Here is a 9403-nt window from a genome sequence, read left to right on the forward strand (position 1 = left end):
CTGAGCTGAAGGCAGACACGTAACGACTGAGCCACCCAGGCGCCCCTGAGCGTCCCACTCTTGATTTTGGTTCAGGTCACGATCTCAGGGTCCTGGGATCGAGCCCCACATCGGGCTCCACACTCAGCAGGGAGTCTGCTTGAGGATTCTCTCCCTCTCCCGCTCCTCCCCCCCCACTCATGCACTCTCTCTAGGGAATAAGTAAATCTTTAAAGAAAAATACCGTCTTTAAAACTATTTTTTGCTGTAAGGCTGCTTTTTGCTATAGTAACTGCACAGTATCTATAGGTGAATCTAAAACTACATAGATAAAAAATTTTTTACACCTTCCATATGAAAAGACCCTTTTCCTTAGAGACTGAAAGAGTTTCTCTATGAAGTTTAGATGAAAGAAACATGCTTTTTGTGAAAGAAAAATTGGGGAATAGGAAATATTTCTAAAGATTCTTCCATTTCTCTCTGTGATCATGTACTCTAAACCTAGGAATTTCTTAATCTAGAATCTCTGGTTCCCTAGAAGATCTATGAAGAGAGAAAGCAGACCTCCATGATTGCCCAGAAATTCTATTGAAATTTTTGTGTACATGGATATGTGTATTTTTCTGGGAAAAGGATCCCTAGCATTAATCAGAAAAATTTAAGGACAATCTTAAACAATTTGCTTTCAAACTTATTTTTTAATTCATTTTGAAGACTATCAAGTGCCATTAGGTATCAGGCACTGTGCTTGGCTACTGAGGAACCAAAAAAATGACAAAAAATCCTGAGCTCAAGTTGCTTAACTGTAGTGGGGAAGACAAATATGTTTATTTATTTATTTATTTATTTTAAGATTTTATTTATTTATTTGACAGAGAGAGACACGGAGAGAGGGAACACAAGCAGGGGGGGTGGGAGAGGGAGAAGCAGGCTCCCAGCTGAGCAGGGAGCCCCATGGGGGCTCGATCCCAGGACCCTGGGATCACAAGCTGAGCCAAAGGCAGACGCTTAACCGACTGAGCCACCCAGGCACCCCAAGACAAATAAGTTTAAAATACATTGAGAAAAATTATAGAAGAAAGGTATGTATAAAAAGCCTTTCTATTGTTTTTCTTGACACTGGTTGACTCCATTGTATAATTTGACTTTTGTGTCACCAAATTTTATGATTTTCATGCCACCTGCCACCACAGACTTATTTCTAACAAAATGGTTGATTTTATCTTTTCAGCCTGTCAGCAATGGAACTAAATGGTGCTCTTCCGTCTCTGTTACATCCAGGAGTTTCTTAGGCCCTGTGATTACGGGATTTACAAGTAAGAGAGGAAAATACTCACTTTAACCCTATCTGTGTGCTGTGATCAAATGGTTATAAACCAGGGCATCTGGGTGGCCTAGTTGGTTAAGCATCTGACTCTTGAGCTCAACTCAAGTCTTGATCTCAGGGTTGTTGAGTCCAAGCCCCACGTTGGGCTCCATGCTGGGCATGGAGCCTACTTAAAAATTAAAAAAAAAAAAAAAAAAAAAAAAAGGTTATAAACCTCTAGCCCTTTGAGGACTGACATGGGACTCCTCTTGACCTGATAAGTATAATATACCCAAGAAGCACTGGTACATCCTATAAATCCAGAAAACACACTGTTAATTAAGATGAGCATTGAGTTGTTTAGATATGGTCCAGAATGAGTCAAGATTCCTTACTTCCTTCTCCCATCACTCTTAATTTTCCGTTACTACTAATAAGAGCTGACGGAAAAGCACCCAACTCTTCAATCCCTTACTGCCCATTTTACTTCTCTAACTAGGGATAGCAATTAATTAAGCAGATCAATGCAAGACAAAAAACTTTAGAGTTCCAAGTTTCATGACAACTTTTATACCCCATTTCCTTGTGTAAATGTACTGTAATTTATTTAATCAATTTCCTGTCAATGAGCTTTTAGGACATTTTCACTCTTCAGACATTATAAACAATGCTGCCAAGATTATCTTTTCAAATACATCGTTTTCCACAGCTATCAGTTTATCTTAAATAAATTCTTGGAAGTGTAGTTCCTGGTTCAAAGGGTAGAAGCATTTTAAGTATTGACAAATATTATCAAATTAGAGCCATGTCTCTTAATACTGTTTACTACAATTGTTTAACATTGAGGCAGTCACTAAAGATAAATGAGGAAAAGTGATGATTAGCAAACAAAGCAAAAAAAAAAAAATCTGGTGTGATATCTTTTATATTGCTTTCTTTCCCCCACTGGGTGATGAGAACTAAAGTATACTTCTTTGGGAAAGTGGTAGGAGTGATTCCAGACAGGAATTTTCTTTCAATTAGTGATTGGATAAGTCCTGCAAGGAATGTAAGACTTTATCCCAGAACAAAGCAGTCATCAGTCCTTTGTATTCAGGGCTAAGTGGGGAAAACCAAAAGATCCATTTTGTCATCCCTGTCCCAAATCAGATGCCTTTCTAGGGTCTTAAACATTTGTGTGACTGACAAGTGGGACTTGTGTTGTAATTCACAATGCAATCACTGTTCTAAACACGCACATGGCCCACTCTGCCTCAGCTTCAATTATAAAATCTTCAGCCAGAGGCTATTATCCTCTGTTTTGTTCAGTCAGCAGCACAGTTAGCCAGTGAATTTCCAACTGGGATCAGGTGGCAAGAAAGAAATTTCTCACACTTCATCTATCAATCCCTTATATACCCCAGCATATTTCTTCCTTTGGGGGGCCCATGTTGAGGGCAATTTTTCTGAAGCCATTTGGGAAGGTGACCCAACTTTACATTTCCTTTTTTAATTCCGCCTTAATTAAGGAGGGAAAGAGGACTAGTTGAATGTGACTTATCTAAATGAAGACAACCTCGAAATTCACAGAGCTCAGTCCTTCTGTGTAATGATTTTCATGTCACCAATTCTTCAGTAGATAAGCTACATCCTGTGGTCTAACCAGCCCTATGAATCCTCACTTTCTCTCCTGCCTTCCCTTTATTTCATCTTTCTCCCAAAAGACTAATTAGATAAATGGAAGATTTACGCAAATGTCTCCAAATCCCAGGAGGAGCATGACAGAGGTCTGAGGCAGAATGCGTAGCTAGTGAGGCCATGGACAAAGATCGGGGTGCTTTTTAGTTTGAGGGCGGGGGCTTGGAGGGCTTTACTCACAACATCCCATTTTAATTACAGTCAATATTCTAATGCCTGCATGCTAAATAAGACGTTTGGAAGGACTAGAATAGGGTAAATTATATACAACCACCCCTACAAGTAAATGCCATTTTAAAATGTTTGCAGAATTCTTAAGAGCTCTCAAAGATCTGGCTTCTTTCATAGCTCATCAACCCAATTTTAAGCAAGATTATATACTTGTTCTAGAAAGCCAGAATGCTGCTACCTGGTTGACCTTTTATCTATTGAAGATCAAGTTAAGGTGGAAAAAACATTCATTAAGCCCTAGTTAAATGTTTTGAATCCTAATTTAACTTTCCCCTAGTTAAAGCCAACTGCTTTTATAAGGGTGGTATGTATGTGTGTTCACTTCTGCAGAGACCTGAGTAGTTCCTCTGTCTACCTAATAAGATTCTCAGGACCATATCCAAATTTAGCCGGGCGTGTTAGTACAGCAACACACTGTTGTCTGTGGTGCCAGTAGACAAAATGTCAGTATGCCTGCTGCATTCCTCTGGGATAATAGAAATGAAGTCATTACATCAGAAAGTGGATCATGTGCTCAGGATACACTTCTGTCCCCCTGAACACACTGGCTCTCCCAGGTTAAGGTCACTGAACCAGCAGCTGGAAGGGTGCTCATAGCCGGGAAAGGGTGAGGCAGACGTGCCACTTAGCGACACAGAGGTTTCTGATATTGGAGACGGGAATGACAGAGGTTGGTATGGAGGCTGCAGTTTGAAGGTAACTGCCGGGAGGTCAGTGTTAGAATGCAGGGGCAAGAACCTGACAGCAGGAAGTGCGGGCTGCTAACCATTGCAGGACTCAAAGGGGAGGGGGGCCCTGATATTTAAGAAAAGAGTGTTTGGCTTCAAGATATACCTGTTTTGTTTTGTTTTTAAGATTATTTATTTATTTATTTGACAGAGAGAGAGACAGCGAGAGAGGGAACACAAGCAGGGGGAGTGGGAGAGGGAGAAGCAGACCTCCCACCGAGCAGGGAGCCCGATGCGGGGCTCGATCCCAGGACCCTGGGATCATGACCTGAGCCGAAGGCAGACGCATAACAACTGAGCCATCCAGGCGCCCCAAGATATACCTTGTATATAATAATATACAAATTATTATTTTAATTCAAGATAAGTAGGGGAAGTTTTCTTTTCAAAAGTAATATAAGAGAATATCTCATTACTTTCCAACAAATGTTCAGATCTTACTAACCTTTAATAATAAAAAGGTATGAAGTTAGAAGAAAACTCCTAGAGGCACCTGGCTGGCTCAGTTGGTGGAACGTGCAACTCTTGATCTCGGGATTGTGAGTTGGAGCCCCATGTTTGGTGTAGAAGTTACTTAAAAATAGAATCTGAAAAAAAAGAAAGAAAAAGAAAACTCCTAAAAACTTCCTTATTATCTCTTATGTATAGAAACTTTTGTAGTCTTGTTTTAATGGAACATTACCAAAGTTGACCTTTACTGTGCATGCCAGAAGAATCTAGCTGTCATCTTGAGACTCTAGAGGAAGCAATAAAAGGAGCTGTTTGACAAACTTGACAACCGTTTCTAACATTTCTAAACAGCCTAATCAATAAACAAAAGGATAAGTGGTGTGGGTCAACTCTCTAGGAACCTATAACCAACATAAATAACTCTCCCCCATCAGACTTGTGTCTCAAGTCTTAGAAATTATCCTTTTTATCATGATTTTTATCTTGAATACTTCTTTGTGCCCACAAAGCTCAGCCTGCACCTCCACCCTCTCATACAACGTTCTCACTTACACCACATTCTTTGGGTAAAGAAAATACAGTTTCAGGGTGGGTGCTTCTTCTGATACTAAGACACTTAAAAGGTAAGTGTGGAAATGCTTATTCCTTGCCCATCTGGATTTTGCAAAGCAAACTGCAAGAGAAAACAGCACGGTCTCAATCAGCGTGTGTTTAATTTCCTCTTGTCTCTCTCTCACTCCCCTCAGGATTAAATGTTCCCCTTGTCCTCAACCAAAATGGAAATATGATCTCATGTTTGTTTATTGGGTTGCCTTTGCATTTCCTAGGACAATGGAGTGTATATTTTTATTTACTGACCTTACCTCTTCCCCCAAACACAGGGAAAGTCCTCAGGGAGCTTGCTGTAAGCATATCCAAGTGCAGCTGAATCTCTTAGGTGTAGACACTGTAAAAATAAGAGTGGTGCTTTAGGATGCTAAAGTGGCATCATTCAGTAGTGTCATCTCTACACTCCAGATGCAAGTCCAAGGATTCTGCTAAACAGAGTTGCCAAATACTAATTAAACTAATTGGTTATCAATGCTATTCTTAAACCTTCTGACTTTGGGATTTCTCCCGTGAGAAGAAAGAGGGATATATTTCTTCCATTCTCCATACAAGATACACAGATTCTGATCACATTGTATATTTAGTTAAGTGAGCAAAACATTATCAAGAAAAATTACTTTATCTCAACAGCTTTGAGAGAAAGTGATGAGTGTGTTTATTTCTTTTCTCTCATTGTCATTTCACTGTGTCTAATAAATAATAAAATATATTTCAAAGGAAAAAGGCTAACTTAAATAAGACATATCAAGATGAAGAGACTCATAATAAGCACTACAATTTTCCATGATGAGGGAAAGAAAACAGATTTCCAACCTAGAAAATGGGATAAATTCAAGAAACTGTAGAGTTTCAAATGCATAGGAAACAGAAGGGAAGGAAGAAATTACTATACTTCTGAAACCAACAATGTTATTCCACATCACAGGCAGCAATACGACAAGATCTATTAAGGTTGAAGACTAACATGTCCAATAATTCCACTCCAAGATAGGTACCAGACAAACTCTTCTGAATGTGCATCATGAAATATCTACTAGAATGCTCAAATAGCTTTGTTTGGAATTGCAAAATAGTGAAAACCAAGAAGATATCCATCAACAGAAGAGTGGATAATACCCTGGGGTATATGTGAATAATAGGCTCTATTGCAATCAAGATGAGTGAACTAAAGGTACATATATCAATATAGGTATCACTTAAAAGAATATTGAATGAAAAGTCCCATTGCAGAAGGATATGTTCAGATTGGTATTTATATAAACTAGTGTATGTGTGTGTGCATGTGTGTGTGTATGTATTTAAAATAATACTATATCTTAAATCTATAGGTAGTATTAAAAGTATAACAACATCCACATGAAAAGACACCAAATCCAGAATATGATTTCCTCTGGTGAGGGAAAAAGAATGGATCTGGGAGAGATGCTCAGGGTGCTCCAACTATAACTGCAGCAGTTTTTTCTTTAAAAATCCAATGCAGGATGCCTAGGTGGCTCAGTTGGTTTAGCGTCCAACTCTTGGTTTCAGCTCAGTGCAGAATCTGCTTGAGATTCTCTCTCTCCCTCTGCCCCTCCTCCACTCACGTTTTCTCTCTCTCAAATAAATCTTCTTGAAAAATCCAGTGCAAAGATCACATAACATTAAGGTTTTCTAGAACTTTTTTATTCCTTGAAATATTTTTTAATTTAAAAAAATATAATACTTTTGAGAGATTTATCAAAGCAAATTTTTACCAGTCCATCCAACCTCAGTCTTTTTTTTTTTTTAAAGATTTTATTTATCTATTTTGACAGAGAGAGACACAGCGATAGAGGGAACACAAGCAGGGGGAGTGGGAGAGGGAGAAGCAGACTTCCCGCGGAGCAGGGAGCCCGATGCGGGGCTCGACCCCAGGACCCCGGGACCATGACCTGAGCCGAAGGCAGACGCCCAACGACTGAGCCACCCAGGCGCCCCATCCAACCTCAGTCTTGCAAGATGCAGGCATAGATAATTCCCACATTCAAGCATTTTAAGGATGCTCCGTGGGTGTCCCCACAGAAGTCAAAAATGAGCATTTTTAAAAAATTTTATTATGTTAGTCACCAAAAAATGAGCATTCTAATCCAATGAAAATCAAGTTGAGGTTGTTACAGGAAAAACATGAGAGTGAGAGGACCCAAGTCCTGCTCTCATGGCCTCCATGGTACTCTTAGCCACAGGACTTAACCTGAGAGAGTTGGATTTGACTCCTGACTGCTCTTTCCCAGGTGGTAGTACTCAACCAGTGCTCATTACCATTCCGCTTTCTCCTCTTTCCTAACAGAGCCCAGATTCTCAAGTATCTTGATTCATCTAAGGGCAATCCCATGGCCCTTGCCAATAATTGGCTCAGGAATGGGGATATGAATTCCTCTGGGCCAATGATAAGTGAGGGAAATTTGCTAAGGACTTCTGAGGATGGGTTCCTCATTTTCAAGACAAAGGGACAGAAAGAAATGCTCTTCTCCTCTGGCACTGTCATGTATAGTGTTGAGGCTGAGAACTGTATGAGGCTCAAGATGAAGCCAGTACTTCATGTAGGGCAGAACCAAGAGAATTGCAAAGAAATACAGTCAAGTGCAGCTAGATTGTGTCAAGTCTGAAGACCACCTCACCTCTGGGCATCCAAGTAAGTGAGCCAGCATATCTCTGTGTTATTTAAACCAGTTAGAATTGGGTTTTATTACTTGTGACCAAAGACATTCTAGCTGAAGCATACACCCAGGATTCAGCTTCCTCAGCCATCTGCGATGATATTAATGTCGGGCCTGCCCCACCAACTCACTGAGTGGTTTTGAAGCTCAAGATGAGCCAACCTGTGTGAATGTGCTTTGTTAACCATAAGTTGCTATTCAAGGGCAAACTGGTGCTATTATTAATAATTTTGCTATAAAGTTGGGATAAAAATTTTAGTTCTCTGTGAATTATGTATGTCTTAGAATGGAGTTATTTGATTCATTTATTTTAAATGATACTTCAGAAACCTTATGAGAATGTGTACGTCATTCTTTTGAATCACATAGAACAGTTATGTATTTATAGTATCAGTTGAGAATATCCTCAGCAAAGAGTTTTTACACGAGTACAGGACCGAGGCATTTTAAATAGCCATTTATGTTAAAGGAGTTAAAAAAAAAAAAGTTAAAAAAATTTGTCCGTAAAATATGGTCTCCTTACTTAAAAACTGTGGGATCTTTGGTATAACATGTCTGTATCTCAGCATCTGCTGTATTTGTCAGGGTTAAAGGAGAAAATTCCTGGGCGCCTGGGTGGCTCAGTTGGTGGAGCATCTGCCTTCAGCTGAGGTCATGATCCCAGGGTCCTAGAATCGAGTCCAGCATCGGGCTCCCTTCTCTGCAGGGAGCCTGCTTCTCCCTCTGCCTGCCACTCCCCCTGCTTTCTCTCTCTCTGTCAAATAAATAAATAAAATCTTTAAAAAAAATGGGAGAAAATTGGTGTAGAGTACTTAGAGCTTTATTAACACTAACTACATTCTAGACATGCTCTATGCACCTCACATTTATCAACTCATACACCAGAACTGGATTGTAGAGTAATTTTTAAAATAGCTTTATTCTTTTAGGGAAAATGTTATGTGCTTATTACTTTAAAAATTAAAACAATATAGGAAAGTATACAGATTAAATGGTCATCTTACTACCTGGGTGCTGAATAAGCTGGGTAAGCAACCAGACACATCTCTGTTTAATGTGGCATGTACACATGCATGCACATGCATATATACACACAAGTATATGTATGTATGAGCGAATGGTATATGTGTGTGTGTGTATATATATGTACACACACATACATACCTATACATAAGTTATACAGACATGTACACATCTCTTTTTAGTAGGAAAAACAAGTAGCATTTTAAGTATATATCTGATTCCACCTCCTAGGGGGTAAAGAAATAAGATTTTTTTTTTTTAAGATATATTTATTTTAGAGAAAGTGTACATGCGTGAGTGGGGGGAGGGGCAGAGGGAGGAAATCACAAGCAGAGCCTGATATGGGGCTGGACGCGGGGCTCCATCTTATAACCCTGAGGTCTTGACCTGAGCCGAAATCAAGATTCGGGGCTCAACCGACTGAACCACGCAGGTGCCCCAAGAAGTAAGACTTTTTCGTATTGTTTGGGTTATTGCTTGTAAGTGATTAATGTCTAGTTAGGCAGTAGACACCTAAATACACCTTTACATAAATAAGGTCATGCTTTCCTTTTTTACTGGTTTTAATTTTTTTTTTTAAAGATTTTATTTATTTATTCATGAGAGACAGAGAGAAACAGAGGGAGAAGCAGGCTCCCAAGGAGCGGGAAGCCCGATGCGGGACTCGATCCCAGGGCCCTGGGATCATGACCTGAGCCGAAGGCAGACGCTTAACCATCTGAGCC

This window comes from Neomonachus schauinslandi, chromosome 7 (genome assembly GCF_002201575.2).
Source record: "Neomonachus schauinslandi chromosome 7, ASM220157v2, whole genome shotgun sequence".
NCBI classification, from domain to species: domain Eukaryota; kingdom Metazoa; phylum Chordata; class Mammalia; order Carnivora; family Phocidae; genus Neomonachus; species Neomonachus schauinslandi.